Below are 24532 nucleotides of genomic sequence, written 5' to 3'. Positions count from 1 at the left end.
AAGAATGATTCAGAAGAAGCAGTAAGAAGAAGCATGTGATCAAAGCCAAATATGCCTGGAAAAAAGAGGTGAATAAACCCCACAGTGAAGGCAAAGGCTAAGTGAGAACAACTAGGAGGTGTCATTAGAATCTAGGCTTCTTCAAGAGTTCCAGAGGGAGGCCCCAACATGTCAGATGGCCTTCCTAGGGAGGATTAATAGGAGCACACACAAGAGTCACATAAGAGACATAATAAGAGTCACAGAATGAAAAAGCATGTAAGAGCTCTAAAAAGTACCTGCATTCATGACACCAAAGTTCCTTTGAAGTGAGCCTTATGGATATGATCTTTTGGGGGAGGATTGTATATTATCACTTACAATAAGAAACCAGAAGAAGAGGAAGCAGAGAGAAGCAAGGAAGAGGAGAGAAGAGGGAGGAGGAAGAAGGAAAAGAAAGAGAAAAGGTCTCACGTTTATATAGTACTTTATATAATTATCTCATTTCGTTCTTAAAACAATCCTGTAGCCTAAGTCTCAGGCATAGAGTTTGTAAAACAGAAACAAAAACAAAAACCCCAAAAGTCTTTTTTGTTTTTTCATTATAGAGTGACATCCTTTCTTCCACTTAAGGGTTTAAAGAATTGCCTGGAGCATTCAGACATTAAGTGATTTACACAGGATCAGGATACTTCTTAGGAGAGGTTCCTAAATTCAGATCAAATAAGGTCCAAGATCAGGTCTCTAAGTCAGCTCTCCTTTAAAGTGAAAGGCCAATTTATCACTGTGTTATAGATGAGGAAATTGAGGTAAAGCAACAAAAAGATGACTTTTTAAATTCATACACCTAGCAAAGTGGTAGAATTAGGGCTGGAATTCAGAATCTTTAACTTCACACCTAGCATCCTACAATACCTGGCACCATAATCAGAAATCACAGAGCAACCTGAGGGAGCTCCCAATATCTCTCATAGATGAAGGTATGAGCAAGCTGTGATGCTCCTTAACATTTCTGGTTCCTTCTCAGAATCCAATTCCTTCAAGTCTCTTTTGGATGCCTTAAGGTAACTTGGGATCACATAGAATCTGTCTCATTTCCAACTTGCACCATTCTCCTTTGTCTCTTGGAAAGAATTGCTAAGAGTAGCATTACCCAAAGTGTGGAACCTGGTGTGTCATTCAGTGTGAAAAAAAGCATTTACAAAATCATGACAATACTATTTTCCTTTCTAAAAACTTAGTCATGATATTATGGGCTGCTGGGCTATCAGTCTACAATTTTTCAATAAATTCAATGGCATGGTATGATTTTATGGATAAAGAGCTGCCCAAGGAGACTTGAATTCAAGTCCTTCTGCTATCAGTTAGTCTTTGAGTGCTCCAGGCAATTCTTTAAGATATTAAGTTAAAGAAGATATACCAACCTTCATTGGTAGAAGGAATTCTCAACATCAATGAAATTGTGGGTCTAGACCCATAAAACTTAAATTTATGTGGAACTCTGAGGTTTGCAAAACACTTTCTTTATAACAATCCTACTAGATGAGTAGACAAGGATCATTATTCCTATTTTACAAAGTCTCCTCTCCTCTTCCCTTTCAGGCCCTATTTGATTCTAAACAAAACTACTGTCATTATCTTTATTATCACCATGATTAAAATGAGATAACAAATACTTCAAAGAGCTAAATAAATGTTAACTATTATTTAATGCCTACAATGTTCTAGGTACTGTGGTAGGCTCTAGGGATTCAAATATTAAAAGCAAGCAGAAAATATATACAAAATAAATAATTTGACAGTATTTATATAGTTCTATAGGATGTGCAAGGCACTTGTTATATCTCATTTGACCATAGAATTCCATAAGATAGATTCTTTTATTATTCTTATTCCTACAGTTGAGGAAATCAAGGTTGGAGAAGGCTAAATGATTTACTTAGGATCATATAGCTAGTGTCTGATGTAGTAATAATTACAAGTAATAGAGAATGACACTAATAACCAGAAGGATCAGGAAAGTGTTTTGCTCACAGAAAAGGGAATATGTCTTTGAAAAAGCATACTGCCACCTTGCAGACATAATGAAGTCCTGTAGACCTCAAAGAGATCTGAGTTTTAAATACCATTTTGATTTCATCTGTATTTGTTCCTAATTTGATTTTCTATTAATTTACGTGATTTTCTAGTAATTTACTCAATAGCTTAGAACTGGGAATGTGAAGACCCTTAAAGATGTGAGAACCACTAAAGGGAAAAAAAGAGATGAAAACTTTCTTATTCTTTAATAATTTGTCACATAAGGAGTATCAATTTATCATACCACTTGAACTATGGTTTTCCTTTTTTCTTTTGAACTCTTTGAATGGAGTTAATTTCCTTTAAGAATGAGATTCCTGGGGACAGCTAGGTGACACAGTAGATAGAGTACTGGCCCTGAAGTCAGGAGGACCTGAGTTTAAATGTGGCCTCAGACACTTAATAATGACCTAGCTGTGGGTCCTTGGGCAAGGAGGAAGGGTGTTATTAATTTGTCATCAAAGAATTCAAAATAAAGATAAAAATCTCATCTTCTTAAAAAAATGAGATTCCTCCCTCACATATCAGTTTTCCATATATTAAACTGTGGAGATTGTACTTAGGAATGGACCATGGGACCAAGGTCATAAATCTTCCCAGTCTCACATGGGAACTCTCTCTGATAATAGAGGATTCAACAGTTTGAATCTACTATCCCTTTCCCACTACAGGACTACACATGTGCAATACACACATGTATACACACACACACCACACAAACACACAACTTGATCCTGTCAATCTATATTGGTTGATTTGTTAAAGGAACACAAATTCCTAGACCTTAGAATGTTAGAACTCAAATGAACCATATAAATCAATCCCTTCATTTTTACTAATTAGAACACAAAGCTCAGAGGACAAAAACTGACTTTCCCAAAGTCACCTATCAAGTTGGGGATAGATCAGGTAGTCTCTTTCTAATCTAGCATTCTTTCCATTACACTATGTTTAGCAAAGGTTTAACACATGTTGACAAGGTTTTCCTTTGTTACAGATCCTTCCATACCAACACTGGCACTCTAGAGCCAGCTTCCCTTGAACTCTGGTGCTGTCACCATTTTCTCCATTATCTAGAATGCTTCATGGTAAGGATGCTAGGACCTAACAGGACCTCAATCTTACTATCTGTATAGACTGCAGGTAACGGTCCCCTTGCTGTGCTCTAATTTTAACTCTTCATGTTCCACCCACAACTGCTAGATATATAAACCTAGACTCATTTGAAACATGATTTGCACTTTCTCAGCTTCCACCCAGTCTCATACCTTCTTAGCTACTCTGTGTGTGACACACACCACTCACTGCTCCAATCACATTGACTCTCTGTCCTCTGTGTATCATCATGTAACATTAAGCATCAGTATCATGCATCATCTGCGTATCATCATGCACCATCAAGCCTCAGTAACCTCACCGTGTCTCCTCTACCAGTATCAGAATATCTTCACAGATCTCTGATGCCCTGGAGACTGATGAATTATCCACATGGCTACAAGCTACAAGCCCTCATCACTTATGACTTGAAAAAAATACTGATTCTCCCTTGCAGTTTTTTATCTTTATTTTGAATTCTTTGATGACAAATTAATGACACCCTTCCTCAGGTCCTGATTGAAGCTAAATATTTAAGTAGAAAGAATTAGTTAAGTTTCCCAAACCCTTTCCCTCTTTTTTTTTTAGGTTTTTGCAAGGCAAATGGGGTTAAGTGGCTTGCCCAAGGCCACACAGCTAGGTAATTATTAAGTGTTTCAGACTGGATTTGAACCCAGGTACTCCTGACTCCAGGGCCAGTGTTTTATCCACTGTGCCACCTAGCCACCCTAAACCCTTTCCCTTTGCATCCCTTTCACATTTCCTAGAACTTCCCATATCTTAGATATTCAGTATTTTTTTTGTTGTCCAAAGGTCTCTATTATAATGGTAGATCTGGGCCTTTAGCTTATTTAAAATCCTGACACTACTGATTCTAATCAATGTTTTTCCCCATGTTTAATTGGTTTAAATCTACTTAGGCTACTCAAGCCTATGAACTCTATTTATTTCTGATTTAAATATATATGTATATATATATATATATATATATATATATATATATATATATATATATACTAAGGGCAGCTAGGTGGTTCCATACAGTAGGCCTGGAGTCAGAAAGATCTCTGGTCAAATTCGGTCTCTCACATTTACTAACCTGTGACCCTGGGAAAGGCATTTAACTCTGTTTGCTTTAGTTTTCTCATCTGCAAAATGTGGATAATAATAGCACCTTATTCCCAGGGTTATTATAAAGATCAAATGCCATAATAATTGTAAAGTGTCTAGTACAAGGTATGTTTATGATGATGATGATGATGAAGAAGAAGATGATGATGATGATGATGATGATGTTTTGTTGTCTCACTGCTATGTGAAAACTCCACTAGGAGAGGGCCAAAGCCTATCTTACAACCCATTTATACTTGTGTGGCAGTGGTAGTCATGAGTGAGAATTGAATTCCAGCCCTTGAAGGGTCTTTATTGAACAATGCAGCCCAGAAGAGCTAAAAGGTTTGACACCCCTAAGTACTTTTTATGACAAATATTTTTTTTCTCATTCTATTTTCACAACAACTCTGCAAGGTAGGTACTATTTTAATCTCCATTTTAAAGTTGAAGAAACTGAAGCAAAGGGAGGCTTAAGGAACTTTCCCAGAATCACACAATGAGTAAGTTGTCTGAATTTAGATTGGAACTCAGATTTTCCTGACTTTGGATCTAAAGGAAGGCATGAAACCTTGGAATTAGGAATAAAACTTGGAGGAGGACTGCTTCTAGGCCCAAGTCTAAATGGGATGTAGGTTAGGCTTGGGACCTTTCCCAGTGAAATTTTTCACAAAGCAGTGAGACAAAGATCATTATGACTCAGTACAAAAAAAAAAAAAAAACTGAAGCCACCAAGCCCTAGGGATTTTAGTTCAGGAAAATATGTGTCACAATAGAAGGGGAGATCTGATATGTTACTGAAAATAGAAGAAAGAGGATCAGCCCAGCCCTGAAGGAGAAATAGATAAACCAAAAACAAGGAAGTAAAAAAAAAAAAGGTAAATAATCTTATAAAAGCCATAAATACATTGAGTGGATATTGATACCCAATGGAATGCAAACCAAAACAAAGAGAAAATTGAAAGCAAGGCTTTAAATTCTATAGGGAAAACAAAATATAATGAAAGAATATTTTAAGAATCTTTGGAATAGTTCAAGATAAAAATGAAATATTAACAGGAAATTAAGACAGTCAAGAAACAAATCTATAGGACAAACAGCTTACTAGACAATTTAGACTACAAGATGATTAAAAAAACCCAACCCCCCTACAGTAGAGGTTCTGAAAAAAAGAGGATAAAAGATTTGAAGCTCAGAAATATAGAAAAGCAAGAAATGGTATATTAATGTTATGTATACAAAGTCTACTAGCTTTGAAAACAGTGTAATGGGTCTCCCAGAACAACAAACAACATGGGGGCAGCTAAGTGGCGAAGTGACTAGAGCATGGCCCTGGAGTCAGGAGCAGCTGAGTTCAAATCCGGCCTCAAACACTTAATAATTACCTGTCTGTGTGGTCTTGGGCAAGCCACTTAATCCCATTGCCTTGCAAAAACTAAAAAAAAAAAAAAAAAAAAGATGAATTTAAAACATTGAATGCCATACTGAAATGGAATTCAGAAAATACAATGTAGGAAAATATATAATTATATAAATGTAGTAGGAAAAATACCCAGAAATATGAAAAAGAGAAGACAAAATATTATCCACAGAATTTACAGATCTCTGACAGAACGCAACTTCAAGCATATAATCGTTAAATTTCTGAATTTCAGAGTGGACACTTCTGGGACGCAGAAAGGAACTGATGAATACCATTCTGTTGATCTCCCTCTCTCTGTTTTATCTGGGCTTTGAATGATTTCAGTACTGCTCCTAGTTTGAAAATCTAACTTGATAACTTTCTAGAATCTCATAGCTACAGTACAAGAAAGCATCAGAGTAGGACTTCAGAGGAAGGTCTATAAATAAATATAATTGTGACAGCACAGACCTGCCTTGACTCTCTCTTTTTATAAATCTTTCCTCCATTAAAAAAAAATGGTCAAAAATGACAGTAACATCATAGTCTTTGACAATCAAAGGAATAAGTGTGAAATGACTAAGCATTCTTAGAGTAATTAGAATTAGTACTTAAAGAAGTCCTTCTAGACTTTTAAATTAATTGACATTCTTATTCTGTACCTTTTGTCTAATAAGGAGGTAGAATGCATGATGATCCATCCCTTGGCTTTTTCTTGTTGCTTACTTAATTTTTTAAAATGTTAGGTTATTGAGGGCAATTACTAATTTTGCTTTTCTTAGTATCCTCAGGCCTTTACATAGTACATAACACATAATAATCACTCAATAAATGGCATGCTGATTGAATAATATAAAAAACTGCAGGTCAATAAAGCTAAAATAACCATATTCTATAAGTACTATTATTATTTTCTCAAAGATCACTTGTATAGGAGTATCCTCATTGGTAGAGACTGATTATTCAGTGTAGAGTAGTAGACACTTTGACCATGCTGACCTTTCCCCAGAGTCTTTCTCTCACTTTAGGGACCTGAAAGGAATCTGGAACTGTGCTTTTCTCTAGAAGCTGGAAATCAAAAGAACAGAATATTTCTTCTCTCCCAGCCTCTCACAACTCTAGCCATCATAAAGGCTGAAAAATCAATCTTAACCTATAAAGTTCCATGCAAATGAACTTTGAGACACAAATTACACTAATAAAGTTTAATAAAAAATGAAACATGTTAAAGAGCAAAAGAAATACTTCATATAGCCAGTGTGTTCAGCATCCATTTTGAAAAGGTTGCCATTTACTTGGACATCTGTCCCCAGGGAAACTAGAAAGTTACATTCCCTTAAAACCCCCCAGAATTCCCAGTTCCCTGAGAAAAGGACAAAAATATATCCAGACAATGTATATTTAAACCAAAGGTTGTTTTAAGATACTAACAGAAACATCTCCAAGCAGTCATTGTTGAACCATTTCTCTCTTAGTCTCAGGCAAGCAACAAAAACCTGTCATCTTTCTGAGTAAAAGAACACCCAAATTCCAGGCCAGGTCAGATTTGTTTGGTCCATCTCTTTTTTCTCTAGTTGTTGTTTGTCTCTTTGAATTATGACTCTTTCTCTCTCTCTCTTGCTGCCACTCTCACTTTTTCATCTTCTCTTGAATATATTACATTTTACTTTTGGAAGCTACTGAGCTCATGAATAAAATTTGAAAGATAAACTTCTGAAATTAATTATGTCATCCATCCTTTGTGCTGTAGATAGAGCACTGGCCTTGGAATCAGGAGGCCAAGAGTTCGAATCTGAACTCAGACAACTGACACTAACTACTGTATGTCTCTGGGCAGGTCACTTAACCCTGATTACAAATGCCTTCAGAGCTATCTCCAGTCATTCAGATTCATATTTGGCCACTGGATCCAGATGTCTCTGGAGGGAAAAGTGAGGCTGGTGATTTAGAACAGCCACCAATCACTCAAATCCAATTAACATGTTTGTCATAGTATTACATTCCTGATATCATGGTCTTCTTCAAGAATGAAAGACAAACATTATATATATATACATATATAAATATTTTTATGCTTAAATCTTTTTTGACTTACCTATAGTAATATTAGAAAGCTCTAAATTACTTGATAAGAGAAATGCACATTAACACAACTTTGAGTTACCATCTCACAATATATCAGATTGGCTAATAAAGCAGAAGGAAAATGACAAATGTTGGAGGGGATGTAGGAAAATTAGAACATTAATGCATTGTTGATAGAGTTACAAACTGATCCAATCATTCTGGAAAGCAATTTAGAACTATGCCAAAAGGATCTACCCAATGTAGCTATTCTGATCAGTACAGTGATCCAAGGCAATTCAAGTGGACTCATGATGGAAAATGTTATCTATGTTCAGAGAGAGAATTGATGGAGTCTGAATGCAGATTAAAGCATTTTTTTTACTTTTTTTTGTTCTTGCCTTTTTTGCAACATGACAAATATGGAAATATGTTTTGTATGAATTCACATGTAAAATTGATATCACATTTCTTACCTTCTCAATGGGTGTAGGAATATGAGAAAGGGAGAGAACTCAGAACTCAAATTTAAAAAAAATGCTAAAAATAAATAATACATTAAAAAGAGAACCTTCTTCAAGAATTTAGTGTATCTCTGGGGCAGCTAGGTGACACAGTGGATAGAGCACCAGTCCTGGAGTCAGGAGTACCTGAGTTCAAATCTGGTCTTAGATAATTATCTTGCATAATAATTGCCTTGCTGTGTGGCCTTGGGCAAGCCACTTAACCCATTGCCTTGCAAAAAAAAAAGGATTTAGTGTATCTCTCATCTAATGAATAAGGATGGCATAGTGGAGAGATCTGGAGTCAGCTAGACCTGAGTTCACATTTAGCCTCAGACACTTACTAGCTGGTGATAGATACTGTACAAAATATTTGACCGCTATCTCAGTCTCCTTTTCTATGAGCATATTATTAGCATCTCTTTCTCAGGGTAGTTGTGAAAAGAAAATGGAATAATATTTGTGCTTTGCAAAACTATCATCATCATCATCATCATCATCATCATCATCACAAACACTATTATAGGTATTGACTCATCTCTATCTTTTCAATGGATGAAACTCTTGTCAATCGCTTCACTTAACTCCTGCTCAGACTCATTTCCCAGGTAACTTGACATTGCATGGATACAAATGGAGCATATAGATCATATATCCACTATACTTCACTATTGCCTCTCCATTAAGCTATCTTCTTTTTTGGTTATACATATATTTACATATGCATGCTTATAATTAGATATATATTAAAGTATGCTCATATCCAACAAGCATCTCTTCACTGACCTTTGAATGACCTTCAACTTTATTGTGTAAAATTCAGTCATCATTATTATTGCTTGTTCTTATTATTAATATAATTATGATATTTTAATCCCTAAATTCCCTGGTTGTTCTAGTGCTATAGAATTTTAGTTGAATTTTCACAGTTTCATTTGAAAGCTGACTATTTAATTCCCAACCTATCCATTTTCTTGGAGGTGAATAGGGTGAAGCATTCCAACAGATCTAAGTTATAATTCAAGTTCACAAAACTGGACTGTTTGCATTTCATTACTCACCTAGATAGTCCAATCAGCAGATACCTGTAGAGTCCTGAATGTAGGGTGCCCCCCACCCTTTGTATTGCTTGCTTTTTAACATATTACCATAGGGTCTTGATATTTACAGTTAGGAAAAAAATCTAGAAATTAAACCCTATTAAAATGTAAGCTCCTTGAGGATGAGGAGTTTGATTTTGTCTTTGAATTGTCAGACCTACCTCAGTGCTTTGCATTTGAGAACAGTTTTTACTGCCCAAAGAACTTTAGAGATTGCTGAATGCTTACTAATTTTGATTTCATTTCCTTCCTTAATTCCCTGTGGAGTTTTGTCCTTAGGATCAGTGTACGAGGTTGATTGATTGAACGCCTGAACTAGCCCCTTCTATCCTAAAGGATGTGGAAAGAACTGAGAAGTTGGCTAAGAGAGTTGTAGGAAGCCACAGAGATGTTGCCACTGTAGTGGAGTATAAGAGAGGTCTCTAGGCTTGTCAGAGTTGTTATTGCTGATATTCTTGAGTACAGATGAGACCCAATGAATTTCTTTTTTATTTCTTCTCTTTCCTTTCCCTTCCTGTCTCTCAAGAGGAGAGGGCTTACATTTGACATCTTCTTGGTATTTTATCTTTTTTTTCTTAAAAACTTTATTCACCTTTCTATGTTTAAATCTTTACTTTATCTTTGAGGTTGGCAAATGTGATAAAATGTTGCTAACCATTCATAATACTATCTGCTTTAATGTTCAAATACAATGTATGGGTATGGGGACTGGGAGTTGGGGAGGGAAACAGAGAGAGAGAGATTTACATTTAAAAAAAATAGTCAAAGATTCCCACAAAGAGATAAAGCTGGCAAAGAAAGTTTTTGCTTTATATTTATGATTTCCCAGGACAAAGAGAATACTTAAAGAAAACAACGATAGGATTCTACTTGGCAAATAAGTGAGAAATAGTCGCAACTGCTAACTAAGCAGGTGGTTAGGGTTGACACTCATATGGACATCCAATCTTTCACTTGTTTGTCTTGAGAGGAAATCACTGAAAAAGTGGCTGGAGAGCAAGTCATATCAAGAAAGGGAAGAACAAAAGTCTCTCAAAATAGAGATGAGGTGGGGAAAGGATATTTTAGTAGACATGGAACAATAAAGTCACATCATTCTTCAGTTTTTATATTATGCTTGAAATCTGGGAGCAAATTCCAATATGGGGCAGAGTAGAAGAATGTTAACTGTAGGTTGTATTGCAGATAAGTCTGAGGAGTGATTATCAATTAGAGGGTAGCATTGGGCTCATCTTCTGACACTCTGGTTCATCACATAGCTTGTGGGGAAAGGCCACACAGTCCTAGGGGTTCTAGCTTTCACTCTGCATACAGGTAACCTAAAGAATGAATCCCTGAATCTGCTTTGCATAATACTAACCTAACTTTCTTGTTTTGTTTTCATTTACTTTCTTTGCTTTATTATGCCATCCCATCTAAACGTGATCACTTCTAGCTTCCATCCTTGGTGCTTTAGCTAAAGCTTTTTCTTCCCTTACTCCACCCCCCCCCCCCACCCCAACTTATGATATGCCCTGTTTGGTCCATCTCCGTCTGTTAAAGTTCTTTCTTCCTGAACTCCTTGCTTCACCCATACTCCAGGGGATGCTCTCTCCTTCCATCAGTTGTCTTTTAGCATTTTGCCTAAACTTGTCCCATACACTATCTCATGTATCTTTCTAACATTTGAGTACTTATACCCTCCTCCATTAGATTGTAGGTTATTTTAAAAGCAAGGGTTATATCATATCCACATTAAGCACTTAATTCATGTGTCCTTCACTGAGTTGAATTAAATTGCTCTGGTGGTGGTTTTGTTTTGTTTTGAGAAAGACATGCCCTTTAAATTTTTTTTTTTTTGTTATTGGAAGCTGGGGAGTAGACTTTAATTTCCTTAGAGAAAAGCTATGAGGAGGGAGCTCATACTCTCACATTAAGCGTTGAAAAACTGAAAGGCGTAGAATTTGGCAGAATCTAGTCCAAAAGTCAAGAAAATATATGGAAAAATGAACTGCTTTAGATACATAAACACATCTACAACTTAATTTCCTCACCTTCTAGCTGCCAGTAATCCAGTTAGACAGCTCCTGCTTAAATCATGTTTTATTTGTTATATTCTGAGTTTCTAGATATGTTAGCAAGTCTCCTGTTCAAACTACTGTTTTTCTCTTCCTTTCTTTCTTTTTTCCTTCCTCATTCTCTCACTCCTCTTTCCTTTTCCTTCCTCCTTCCCTCCTTCCTTCCTTCCTTTCTCCCTCCATCCCTCTCTCCTCTCTCTCTCTCTCTCTCTTCCTTACTTTCTCTTCCTCCCTTCCCTCCTCCCTCCCTCCCTTCCTCCCTTCCTTCCTCCCTCCCCTTCCTTCCTTCCTTCCTTCCTTCCTTCCTTCCTTCCTTCCTTCCTTCCTTCCTTCCTTCCTTTTCTTTCTTTTCCTTCTTTTTCCTTCCCTCTCTCCCTCATTTCTCTTCTTTCTCTTCCTTCCTTCCCTCCCTCCTTCTTTTCTTCTTTCCAGGGACAGGAATCTAATACAGGTCTCCTGATACCAAAGCCTTTTCTATGATGCCTTACTGAAAATTGATGTAGGTGCTTGGCCAACTTTAGAATCCAACTGGTGGGAGGGTAGTTTGCATATTGATCTGATGTATTACTATTATGCACATGACAGTTTGATAGATAGGATTATATGATATCATCTATCCTGATATATGTGTGGTATGCGTAGAAAAAAAATTGATCACTAGCAGATGTATCTTTCCCACCTGGGAATGTTTTTCTTGGATTCTAAAGCAGCCCCTTAGGAATTCAAGTTCAGATTCCAAACTGAGATAGGAAGAACACTGCATAAAATATACTCTGTTCTCATCAAATTGGATACAACTAACTCTAAGATAAAGAAAAAGGGATAGTTCCCTCTATAAATTTTCCCCAGGGTTTGAACCATGTTAGCCTTGTCTTCTATGGTAAACTGCAATACCATGTGCCTTAATAAAAATATGACTCAATAGAATTAAATTCTTAGACTGATTACTTTAGAACTGGAATCTCACAGTCCTATCTATAGTTCAACTAAAGAAGACAAAATGGCTATGAAGACAGGCTGAATCTTGACCAAAGTCACATTGATAGTGAGTAGCAGACCCAGAATCTGAATCCAGATCTTTTGATAGAATGTGTCTTTCCCACAACTTTTTCCTGATAATTCAAATTCAATTGGATTGAATACAATTGAGTTAAATTAGTGAAAGCTGGAAGGGAGAAAAATCCTACAGTGGGAATGCAGGGACAAGACATTTGTCCCCATAAAACTTTTCTTAGGAATAAGAAACTTCCTCATAAATGCTAAAGAATTTGCTAAGAATGTGATGGCTTGAGGCTTCCTGCAGGACACAGATTAAAGTTCTTATTTTTTCAATACAAAATATTTAAGTCTCTCTGTATTTAAAAGTCACAGTAGAGTGGAGTGAACACTAGGTTTACATCAGAAGATCCAGGTTAAAGTCCTGAATGTGCCCCTCATTTTATGAGTAACCTCAGGCCAATATCTTCCTTTCTGGGTCTCTGTTCTCACATGTAGTTATCCCCCAAAATGGGATATAATGGAGTCCATCTAGCCTTTCTTGTGATGGGCTATTTCTATTGTACACATATTCCATCCTTCTACCTGCCCTGTCCATTTTCTTGAATTACTAATTTGTGAAATCTACCCTGTGGGAATCTTCCAGTTTTCTAGTTGATTAACAAATATTTGCCTGTAACATCAACGTGGAAAATCAATAAGATTTGCTTGGTGAAATCTCAGCCCTCTTCCTTAAACACCTGGCACTCCTCACATCTGTGAGTGAGTGTGTCATAGAGGTAGGATTACAGATATGACCAGCAGAATGAGCAGGAAGAAAAAGAATATGGTTAACCTGGGCACCAGTTTGAATTGGTTGTTTCTCTTTGGGTCATCAACCCTTTTCCCACCCTAATGTGTCCTGAATCGAAACTCCTCTCAAACATCTCAAACCAACCCCAACCCCCCAAAGTAAACCTCTGCTCCTTCCCAATCCCTTAATTACAGACATTTCTATCTCTAGACATCCATTAGTTTCCTTGTCTCTTTGGTGACCTAGTGACTCTGAAGATCCTTTAACATTGCCTACTTCCATTGCCCTCATCCTCATGGATATCTCATGCTAAGCAACTTTCCTTCTGTGAGTTAAAACACAAGTGTATAATTATTGCTTTATTATCATTTACTAGTCTTATTATTAAATGAAAATTGACAAACTCTCCAAACGCAGATGCAACAGATTGGCATGCCAAATCTATAAAATGATGGGGATGGAGTATAATTTTCTTTAAGAGCCTTTCTTATTATTCTGTGATTCTGCATGAACCTCAAGAGAAGCCAATGCAATTCCACAATGGATTCTAGACTAAGTTTTACCAGTATTACCCTGAATGACCAAGAGGAGGCCACTTCCTCTTTCTGGGCTTCGGTCTACTCATCTATAAAATGAGAATTTTTAGGTCAATGCATTCTAAGATACCTGAAGGCTCTGAAACTTTGCCTTATATGTGGTCAAGTACTTTTTATTCTTTCAAGTCATATTTTCAAATTTCAAAACAAATTTAAAATATAATTGCCTTTGAGATAAATTCAGGATAAGTCACCCTCCAGTGAATAAGCAAGAAATTAATGAGGAACAATATTCTTGACTTGAAATGGAAGAGATTCAGTTTAATTTGGGAGAAGCTAAATAGTGCTCTGGATAGAATGCCAGACCTGAAGTTGGGAAGACTCATCTTGCTAAGTTCAAATATGACCTCAGACACTAATTATATGACCCTGGGCAAATCATTTAACCCTCTGTATCCTCATCTGTAAAATGAACTGGAGAAGAAAATGGCAAATCATTCCAGTATCTTTTCCAAGAAAACCACAAGTTGTATCACAAAGCGTTGTCCATGATTGAATAAACATAAAACCTTAGCTCATCATGAAGCTCCAACTACTGGGCTCATGGCATAGGAAGAAAGTCAATGTCAAAAGATTGAGACTTCTAGACCTTTAACGTCTTCTTCACTCTTTCCCACTTCCCATTCTATCTCCTTTCCTTTCTCCCTCATCTTTCTCCTTTTCCCTTTCTGCTTCTTCCTCTTTATTTTTTCCCCTCATTTCCATCATTTTTCTCCCCCCTTCCTTGCTCTTCTTTTCTTCATGTTTTGTCCCTCTATCTCCTCCCTTTCCTCTTACATTCACATGTAAGACAGTATTATGTGTAGTAATAAGAAAATGATCTTTCTAATTACTTCACCAGGTGGCATTTCCATAAAATTATCATGGAAAAACAAGCCATGTATTTTTCCAAGTTGGGAAATGTGTTCTTTATTTTTTCACCAAGTGAAGACCTCCTGAGAACATTCCACTTTTGTGAATCTGCAGATTCCCCAGTGCCATGTTTCCTTGGCTAGGGGACTGTCACTTTTCCAGGAACCAGATTGTAATTAAACATACCAAAGTTTCAGTTTTTGGTCCAAGCACTTTTCTTTATGGAGAACTCATTACACTGCCCAAAAAACATCCCAACTTTCCCAAGGTACAGGTTTTTCCCTTCTCAGGTTGAGCTTATACTGGCAAGTGAAGAAGTGAGATCATGATGTGGAAAATTAAAGCAACTATGTCCAATTCCTGGAACACATTTGGATTGCAGATTTCAAGGCAGGGGGTGAGGGAGAGAAGGCAGAAAGAAGAAAAGATAGAGGGGCATAATGAAAAAGCACTAGCTGTAGATTTAAGAAAGAACAGCATTATATTTTTCTTTTGGAACTTACAAGCCCAGTCTTAACAAAAGGAAAAAAAAAGAGTATTATGGAAGGAATTCTGGGTTCAATGTTAGTTGTTTTTGATTCATATCCAAGTCCTGTCATTTAAGGTCTGTGTTGCCTTATGCAAGTCATTCATCCTGGCTGTGCCTTAGTTTACTCATCTATAAAATGAAGAGGTTGGCTTAAATTTTCTCCAGTCTCTCTTCCAACTCTTTATATGTAATCTTCTACTCTTCTACTTTTTGCGACCTTGTGTAGGTTACTTATTCTCTCTGAACCTCATTTACTCCTTAAGCAAAAGGATTGTTATGAGCATTAAATAAGATAAGGGGCTCAAGTGCTTTGCAAACCAAATCAATTTTTTTTAAGTCTAAATGTCAATTCCTTTTACTTTAATCCATGATTTCATCACAATGAAATCTACTTCCACTGACTTAGATGCTAGATCTTTCATTCCCTGGGAAACAATCTAGGATTTCTTTGGGTCAAAAAAATTGAACATTTAATGATCAGCTAGTAGTGTGACTACATTTTGTTCAGGTGGTACTTGAAAGAGACACACACAATTCATTACTTAATCTCTATCCTTCAAGGGCTCTTGGGCTTCTCCTTTTTGCTCACTCAGTAAATAAGCAATAAAATAAGTATTTAAGTGTCTAATGTGTGGAACAGGTACTATTAAGGTACAGGTACAGTTAAGTGCTGAGAATACAAAGAAAGATAAAAGACAGTCCCCATGCTCATGATCCTTAGAATCTAATGGATTTTTTGACCTAACTTTTAACTCCATGCTCTAATGGAGCATTAGGAAAAAATCTCTGGTGTGCCAGGCTTTCCAACCTTTATAAATAATAGAATCTTTACTTTAGAGTGCCTAGAAATAGTCAGAAAAGGCATCTACTCAAGGCATGCGGAGGTTCTAGTTTGTTTTTAACAAGAAGGGTTTAGAAGTGAGATAGAAAGATGGAAGGTTGTCATCAAGAAGGGGAATTTTTGAGTTCTCAATCATGAAACTCACCTTATGAGTGATAGTGAACTCAAAAGTTTCTTATTCCCTCACTTTTCAGAGTTAGATTTGGATGCAATGTAGTACAGGGAAAAGAAATAATTTTGGAGTGAGAGACCTGTACTAACATCCCACTTCTGCCACTTATTATTTACTTGGGTGGACAAGTTACTTAACCTTCCCTCAGTCTGTTTCCTCATCTGTCAAATGAAGTTGTTAGATTACAAGGCTTCTGAGGTCCTTTCCTGTTGTAGATCTTTGATCCTAGGAGAAGATACTGGTTATGTGGGGACAATAGCTTCTTCATGACATAGATAAATGGTCAGCATATCATATGTTATTTCACAAATTCTTGGGGTAGAGGCGACCCTAGGTTTTTTTTTTGTTTTTAGGTTTTTGCAAGGCAAATGGGGTTAAGTGGCTTTCCCAAGGCCACACAGCTAGGTAATTATTAAGTGTCTGAGACCAGATTTGAATCCAGGTACTCCTGACTCCAGGGCTGGTGCTTTATCCACTATGCCACCTAGCCACCCCGACCCTAGGTTTTTGAAAACTTAGAGCAAAGTGACTTTGGGTCAGAAATATTTGAGTTTGAATCTTATTGCTTCAGATACTGTGACAGGTCAAGTTACTTACTCTCTCTGAGGATCAAACTTTTAACTATGATTTGCTAATGATAATATTACTTAGAGAATGATTAAAAGAAGGCAGTGAGGTCAACCAATTCAAGCATATTTGTTAAGAGCTTTCTTCTATGCCTACTAGATGCTGGAGACAGAAATAAAAAAAAGTGAGACAGCCTCTTTCCTCTATTGGGGGACCTGACATAATCAAAGAGAAATAAGTACAAGCTGTTTACAAAATAAATGTGCACTGATGGTGAATGAGAAGTGGAGGAAAAGTATTTTGTAAACAAAAGCACTGCATAGACATGAGTTACTTTATTATTATTATTATTTCCTTTCCTGCTCTTTGGAGTCCTTATTTATAAAATAGGTAGGTTGGATATGATCTGTGAGAACCCTTTTTGGTTCTAAGTCTCATGATCTTATTATCTTACTCCTGCAAGTGAGGGGAAAAAAAGTGTCTGATACTGAAAAACTGAACTGACCATAGAAGTCTGGGGCAGCTAGTTGGTACAGTGGGTCAAGCACTGGACTCAAAGTCAAGAGTTCAATTCTGATCTCAGAAATTTCCTAGTTGTATGAACATGGGTAACTCATTTAATGGCTTTCTGCCTCAGTTTCCTCCTCTATAAAATAAGGCTAACATCCCAGGGAATGTTGTGTAATAACATGAAGTAATATTTATAAAGGATTTAAATTCTATAGAAATACTAGACATTTTTATATGTCTAACAGATTATATATAGTTGATCTGCCTCTATTTTTTGAGGCACTGTGATTGAGGTATATTCAGTGTAGCTTTCACGATATTAGAGTTACAGATTCTGAGACAGTTGAGATCATTCGGTTTTCCCAAACTTAACTCTATTAAATTGATTTTCCTGGGAGGTTTAGAAAACTGAAAGAAACTTATAATTGAGAAATCAATTATTTTCCTCCAGGTTCCCAGAAAGAGGCAATTTCACAAGGGGTCATAGTGTAAGGAGATCTAGCAAACAGGTTGTTTTGGATAGAGAGGGGGAAAGGTCCCAAAGTCTTTTCATTCCCAAAGTGCAATGTTAGACTACAGCCTCAGGGAGCACTTACCCCTAAAGGTCAAGTGAGACCAATTACAATCTGGTTGAAGATGTAACTGCTTTGATAAAGAAGAGAGGGACCCAAGACTTGTCTTTTCCTCCCCTCATCCTACAAAACACTGACTTCTAACTACCTCAGCGATGAAACAGCCAAAAGAATATCACAGATTTGAGGGTTCACAAGTAGAAAGAGCACTGGATTTAGAATGTGGAATCCCTGGTTTGAATCAATTCCCAACTTTTATTAGCTATATAATCTTGGACAAGTCTCCTCCCTTATCTCAGCCCATTTTTCCCCCTTCTCTAAAATGTGGACTTGACTAGATGAGGATTCTCAAATATTTTGGTCTCAGAATAATTTTTTCAATTGTGAATTCCAAAGAACTGTTGTTTATATAGGTTGCATCTATCAGTATTTATCACATTAGAATGTTTAAAATGATAAATTTTAAAAATATTCAATAATTTATTTGAAAAGAACAATACCAAATCCAACAAAATAAATATTTTCCAAAATAATAAAAAAAATAGTGAGAATAGTGATTTTTTTTTCAAATCCCTTAATGTCTGATTTAAATAAAAGACAGCTGGATTCCCATATCTGCTTCCAATCCATTGTATATGTTGTTTTGGCTAGAGAATATGAAGAAAATTCAGCCTCACACAGTTATGTGGTTGGAAAAGGGAGAAATATTTTAACAGGAAAATTATATCTTAGTATTTTTATGAAAAAATTTGACCTCAAAGACCCATCAAAAGGGTTTCCAGTGCACCCAGGTTCCTCAGACTGTACTTTTTTGAACTACTGGACTAAAATCATCCCTAAAGTCCAGTTAAATCATGCTACTTGTGTATCCTTGGACACATTTCATCTTCTCCGGGTCTCACTTTCTTCTGAAAAAGTCTTCTTCAGCTTTAAAGTGATGATCTTAAGACATTCAACCATAAGCCATCATTCCAGTGTAACTAATACCCCTGGAGCTATTTAGCGAAATAAAGACTTGCTCACTCAAGCAGGAGCCCAAGCTAAGCCAAGGACTCAGCAGAGAACAATAGAAAGCTCACTTCATGAAAATGAAAGTGTCAAGGGATCAATTGCATTTTCCTTTCCAGGACCTCTTATTTCCTTCCAACTTTTATTTATTTTGTTTTGTCAAAACAAAAATTGCCATTTCTACTTAAAGTCAATATTGAGGGAACTATTATGAGAGGGTCTTTTAATAAAGGTCTCTCAGAGAAGTGCTCAACAGAAAGTGATTCTACTTGATCACCCCTGCTCCAAGCTACCCAAGCTCAAGCCTTGGGATAGCGGGATTGGGTGAAATTTGCACTGTTGAGTCTTCTGAAATTGTTATGGGCTTTAAGCTTGTGCACATATGTGAACCTCTTCTTATATACTCATTTGTTTTAAAAGCATCAAGATCTTACTGGGCTCAGGTTTTCTATATAAAATAGAAAGCTTTAACAAGTGCAGAGAAGACTGACGGTCTAAATAAAGAGAGGAAATACTAGTAGCACTTTTAGTACTCCAAGAGCATAGAAACACATGATTTTAGTTTGTGAGTAACACTCAGGTAGCAAAATATAAATAAATAAAAATGGTTTCATTTCACTAGGTCTGTGATTTCATTGGTATGGGGACTCCTAGTAATGAAACTTCTTCTACCAGTGCAGACTGGCATCTGTTCTGCAAAAAGTCTTAGAGATTTGCATAAGAAAGTTGGTTGTTTGGTTCAGTTGTGTCTGATTTTGTGATGTGTGGCTTTCTTGACAAAGATTCTGGAGTGGTTTACCAATTTTCTTCTCCAGTGGATTAAGGCAAAAGTGACTTGCCCAGGATCATATAGATAATGAGTATCTGACTTGAATTTGAACTGAGCTCTTCCTATCTCCAAGTCTAGTAACTATCCATTTATGCATTGAGTCATCTAGCTGTTTCCTAAGATGTTTGTCCTTCTCTCTCTCTCTCTCTCTCTCTCTCTCTCTCTCTCTCTCTCTCTCTCTTTCAGGATTTTGAAAGGCAAATGGGGTTAAGTGTCTTGCCCAAGGCCACACAATTAGGTAATTATTAAGTGTCTGAGGTCGGATTTGAACTCAGGTACTCCTGACTCCAGGGCCGGGGCTCTATCCATTGTGCCACCTAGCAGCCCCTGTCCTTCATTCTCAAAGAAGACTGTGACATCAGGGAGGTGATGCCGTGACAAACACATGAATTGGATTTGACTGATGGGGAAATGTACTAAGTCATCAGCCTCACTTTCTCCTCCAGAACCATCTAGATCCAGTGGTCATATATAAATCAGGTTGATTGGAAATGGCTCTGGATGTGAGGCAGTCAGGTTTGAGTGACCTTCCCAGGGTCACACAGCTAGAAAATGTAATGTGTTTGAGGTCAGATTCAAATTCAGGTCCTCCTAACTCCAAGGCCAGTGCTCTATCCCCTGCACCACCTAGCTGCCCCTGTTTCCTAAGAAGGTTATCAAGGAATATCAGTTATCCTGCTGAGGTCTTCCCATCAATGACCTCATGGTCTACATGGGTCTCTATCCCTTCCCTATGCAACTGACTTGATTTGTATTTCATGTATTTTTGATTCAGGTGCAAAAATTGCTAGTTGAAGTTTTGAGAAAACTCGAAATTTTCTGGGATCACTAGTGGATAAGCAATTTTCACCTCTCTAGTGCTCTTTTTCTTTCAAGAGACTGAACTAGATGGACCTCTCATATTTGTTTCAGCTACAACATTCTATAGTCAAAGACCTTCCCAATTCTTCCATGAATATTTTAAAGTCCTTTCTAACTCTGGCATTTTATCATTCAATAGAGATTTTTGTTACTGCAAAAGTTGTTGCTTAATATAAGAAGATCAAAAATGGATACAGGATTTAGACATAAAAAACAATATTATAATCAAACTATAAGAGCAGTTTACCAGTCAGATCTATGGAAAAGGAAGCAGTTTATGACCAAGGAAGAGATGGAGAACATCATTAGAAACAAACTAGATAGTTTTGATTACATTAAATTAAAAAAAAAAACTTTTGCACAGACAAAACCATTGTAACCAAGATCAAAAGAAATGTAGTAAATTGAAAAACAATTTTTACAATTAGTATTTCTGACAAAAGACTCATTTCTAAAATAGACTGAGAATTGAGTCAAATTTTCAAAAAAAATTTTCCATTCCCCAATTGACAAATAGTCAAAGGATATGCAAAGGCAATTTACAGATGAGGAAATCAAAGATACTCATAGTCATATGAAAAATTGCTCTAAATCATTACTTATTAGAGAAATGCAAATTTAAGCTTCTCTGAGGTACCAACTCACACCTCTCAGACTGACCATTATGACCAGAAAGAACAATGATCAATACTGGAAGGGATGTGGGAAATCTAGGACACTGTTACATTGTTGGTGAAGCTATGAACGCATGCAACTTTGTGGAGAGCAATTTGGAATTATGTCCAAAGGGCAACAAAAATGTGCATACCCTTTGTTTCAGACATACCACCACTGCTCTATATGCTGAAGAGATTATGAAAAGGGGTAAAAACATCACTTGTACAAAAATATTCATAGTAGCCCTGTTTGTGGTGGCAAAGAATTGGAAATGAAGTAAATGCCCTTCAATTGGGGAATGACTTAACAAACTGTGATATATATATATATATATATATGTCATGGAACAATATTGTTCTATTAGAAACCAAGAGGGATGGGAATTCAGGGAAGCCTGGAAGGATTTTTATGAACTGATGCTGAGCGAGATGAGCAGAACCAGAAAAAACATTGTATACCCTAACAGCAACATGGGGTGATGATCAATTTGATGGACTTGCTCATTCCATAAGTACAACAATCAGGGATGATTTTGGGCTACCTGAGATGGAGAATACCAGCTATATCCAGAGAAAGAATTGTGGAATTTGAGGAAAGAACCAAGACTATTACTTTTTTTTTTTTGGTTTTTGCAAGGAAAATGGGGTTAAATGGCTTGCCCAAGGCCACACGGCTAGGTAATTATTAAGTGTCTGAGACCGGATTTGAACCCAGGTACTCCTGACTTCAGGGCTGGTGCTTTATCCACTGCACCACCTAGCTGCCCCTTGTCCATTCTTTCAAAATGCCCTCAAAGGATTGAAGATGACTAATAACATCAAAATATGTTCTACAATCTTATGTTCTCTCATTAAGCATTATATATGAATATATTTTGTCTACTATATTGATTCACTAAGTCACTTTTCTGGAAGTATCTAGGTAACTATCACTCCTTGGCATCTCCTTTAATTTTTTTTCTTTTTATATTCAATATTTCTAGCAATACCTCTTTTGGGGTTTGGTTTATATTTCCTAGTTCATGATTGAAGAACAAACTTTGATAGGCAAAAGTGTAGGAGATGATCACCTTTTTCTCTGCATCATTGTATTTTCATTCATAAGATGAAAGGATTGCCTGATGTGATTAGAACTCATATTGTATTCAAAGTGCAAATAAGAAGCAAAAATTATGCAACTTCTGTGCTGGGTGATGGTCATATAATAAAATGAGTGAAATAATCTCCACTCTAAAATGTTTATATTCCAAAAAAAAAGAGACAACAAGGATGGATGAAGAAGAAAGTAATATTTATGAAGTGTTTTACTTATTCTAGGTAGGTACTAATATTATCCTAATTTTTGGGATGAGCAAACTAAACTTGAGAAAGGTTGTGCTTTGCTCAGGGTCACATAGCTAGTAATTTGAATTCAGATTTTTCTCAGTTTCATACTCTATTCCCTGTAACACCTACCTATCTTTGTCATTCCATGTATGTGTGTGTGTGTATATATATAGATATATACACACACATATACATATCTCCATGTACATGCAAACATTCATATAAATATGCAGATGAATATATATGTATGTATGTAAGGAATAAAGACAAAATAGTCAATTGAAAAGGTCGATTGAGAAAGAAGGTACCATCAGTTGAAAAAATCATAAAGGTCTTCATTTACAAAGTGGTTCTTGGGTTCTGTGAAATTAGAGAAGGATTGTTTGAGAAGATGAGGAGGGAGTTGGTAATGTAGGACAGTGATGGAGGTGATGGACAATGGCCAGTGTAAAGCACAGAAATGGGAGATGGAGTATCCTGTGTGTGATACATCCCATGATACTTTGATCTCATATATAAGCATTGAATATGAAGAGATAACATCTGGCATGTTGATTCCCTCAGCTACTCTTCTTAAAAAAAGTATCAAGATATCATTCACTGGCATCTTCTTTACCTTAGGTTTCCATATCCAAAACCTCTGGAACTCCTCCCTTTGAGGTTCAGTTGATTAATGCTTTGTCACTAAACCAAGTCAACTGAAATAATGTTGGGATACATGAAAGCATTTGCCAAGTACTAAGAATTGGAATCAGACTAGGGTTGGCTTTCTGAGGCCAAAGGCAGGTTTCCTATAATTAGAAGCAATTTACTAGAAAGTTTACTGTGCCCTTCCAAAACACACAGTGTTGCATATGGCTAAATATTTCTTTATTTTTCTTTCTTTTTGGTGAAACGTCCAAGTAAAGTTACTCATTTATTTTCTAGGATGGTTATTTGAGGATCTCATCTTTGCTGCAGAGGTGAAATGGAAAAAGAGGGGAGCCAAGTGAATGTATCATTTGGGGATGTCTGTGGGGAAAGAAAGAACTGGAATGAATTTAGAATCATATTTTAAATTTGTTGAATCATGACTGCTTTCCAGGTCCCTCCTTTTGGTAGATAATCCATAACTCAGACAAAGCAGAATTTTGAGGGTGAAATCTGAAGATCAAGCTCACTGAGTTACAGATATCTGGTTTATTGGTCCTTTTCCATTCAACAATTTCATCAATGACAGGGCTGAAAAAACAGATGGTATTTTTATTAAATTAGTAGATGACTAGAACTAACAGGGGTAATTAATATAGTATTAGTCATCTTGCATTAGAAGAGGGACTTTCCTTATTTGGGAATTCTGTATAACAATGAAATCCATAGATCCAGTCCCTATTCCCTTGCCTATGATAAAGTCACAATCAATATTCATAACTAAAAAGGCCAGGAGAAGTTTGATGAGATGAATTTCAACAAGGATGAATGCAAAATCCTACAGTTTAATAGTCTTCTTTCTTTTTTCTTCCCTTTGCCTTCTTTTCCTTCCTCTCTTTTTCCCTCTTTCCCTCCTTTCCTTCCTCCTTCTTTTTCTTTCAGCTCAAATTGAACTTTCAGTTCAAACAAAAATTCCCCCTTTTCAGTTCAAATAAGTATATTAATTAGACTGCAAGAAAACACCCACTAATGATAAACAATTTATCCTTAACTTATGATACAAAGGAAGTACTGAAGTTTTGAAAGACTAAGAAACTTTCCCATAATCTCACCACCAATATGTGTTCAAAGATAAAAATCAAATGAAATTGAATGGAACAGAAAAAATTTTGCTATGTATTATTACATATCAAGTCCTGTGTAAACTTTGGAAAAACATACTAAAATTCGAGACAGTACTAGTGTTTAAGAACTCCCAGTCTAATTGAGGGAAGCAATACTTATAACCAGATTACCTGGCCATAGCCATCCCAGTATGTAATATTGCTTTTCTCAGGGAAAGAATCATCTTATCAATACTTTTTTTTCCCAATTTTGTTATCAGTGGTATGCGGCATTCGGATAT

At 36.4% G+C, this 24532-nt stretch overlaps 1 long non-coding RNA gene across 2 annotated transcripts in view; it reads left to right on the top strand.

Moving 5' to 3' along the window:
- The window catches only part of LOC141517988 (uncharacterized), a 57599-nt gene that overhangs the window by 3845 nt on the left and 29222 nt on the right, over positions 1-24532 (top strand). The window contains exon 1 of one of the 2 annotated variants that reach the window (XR_012477045.1): positions 4534-4608. The exons of the other annotated variant lie outside the window; for it this stretch is intronic. This is a non-coding gene — a long non-coding RNA (uncharacterized LOC141517988). Of the gene's footprint in view, positions 1-4533; positions 4609-24532 lie in introns of those variants that run through there. 2 annotated transcript variants of the gene reach the window in all.

Source organism: Macrotis lagotis, chromosome 1, assembly GCF_037893015.1.
Source record: "Macrotis lagotis isolate mMagLag1 chromosome 1, bilby.v1.9.chrom.fasta, whole genome shotgun sequence".
NCBI lineage: Eukaryota > Metazoa > Chordata > Mammalia > Peramelemorphia > Peramelidae > Macrotis > Macrotis lagotis.
This window is presented reverse-complemented; position numbering and strand designations above follow the sequence as displayed.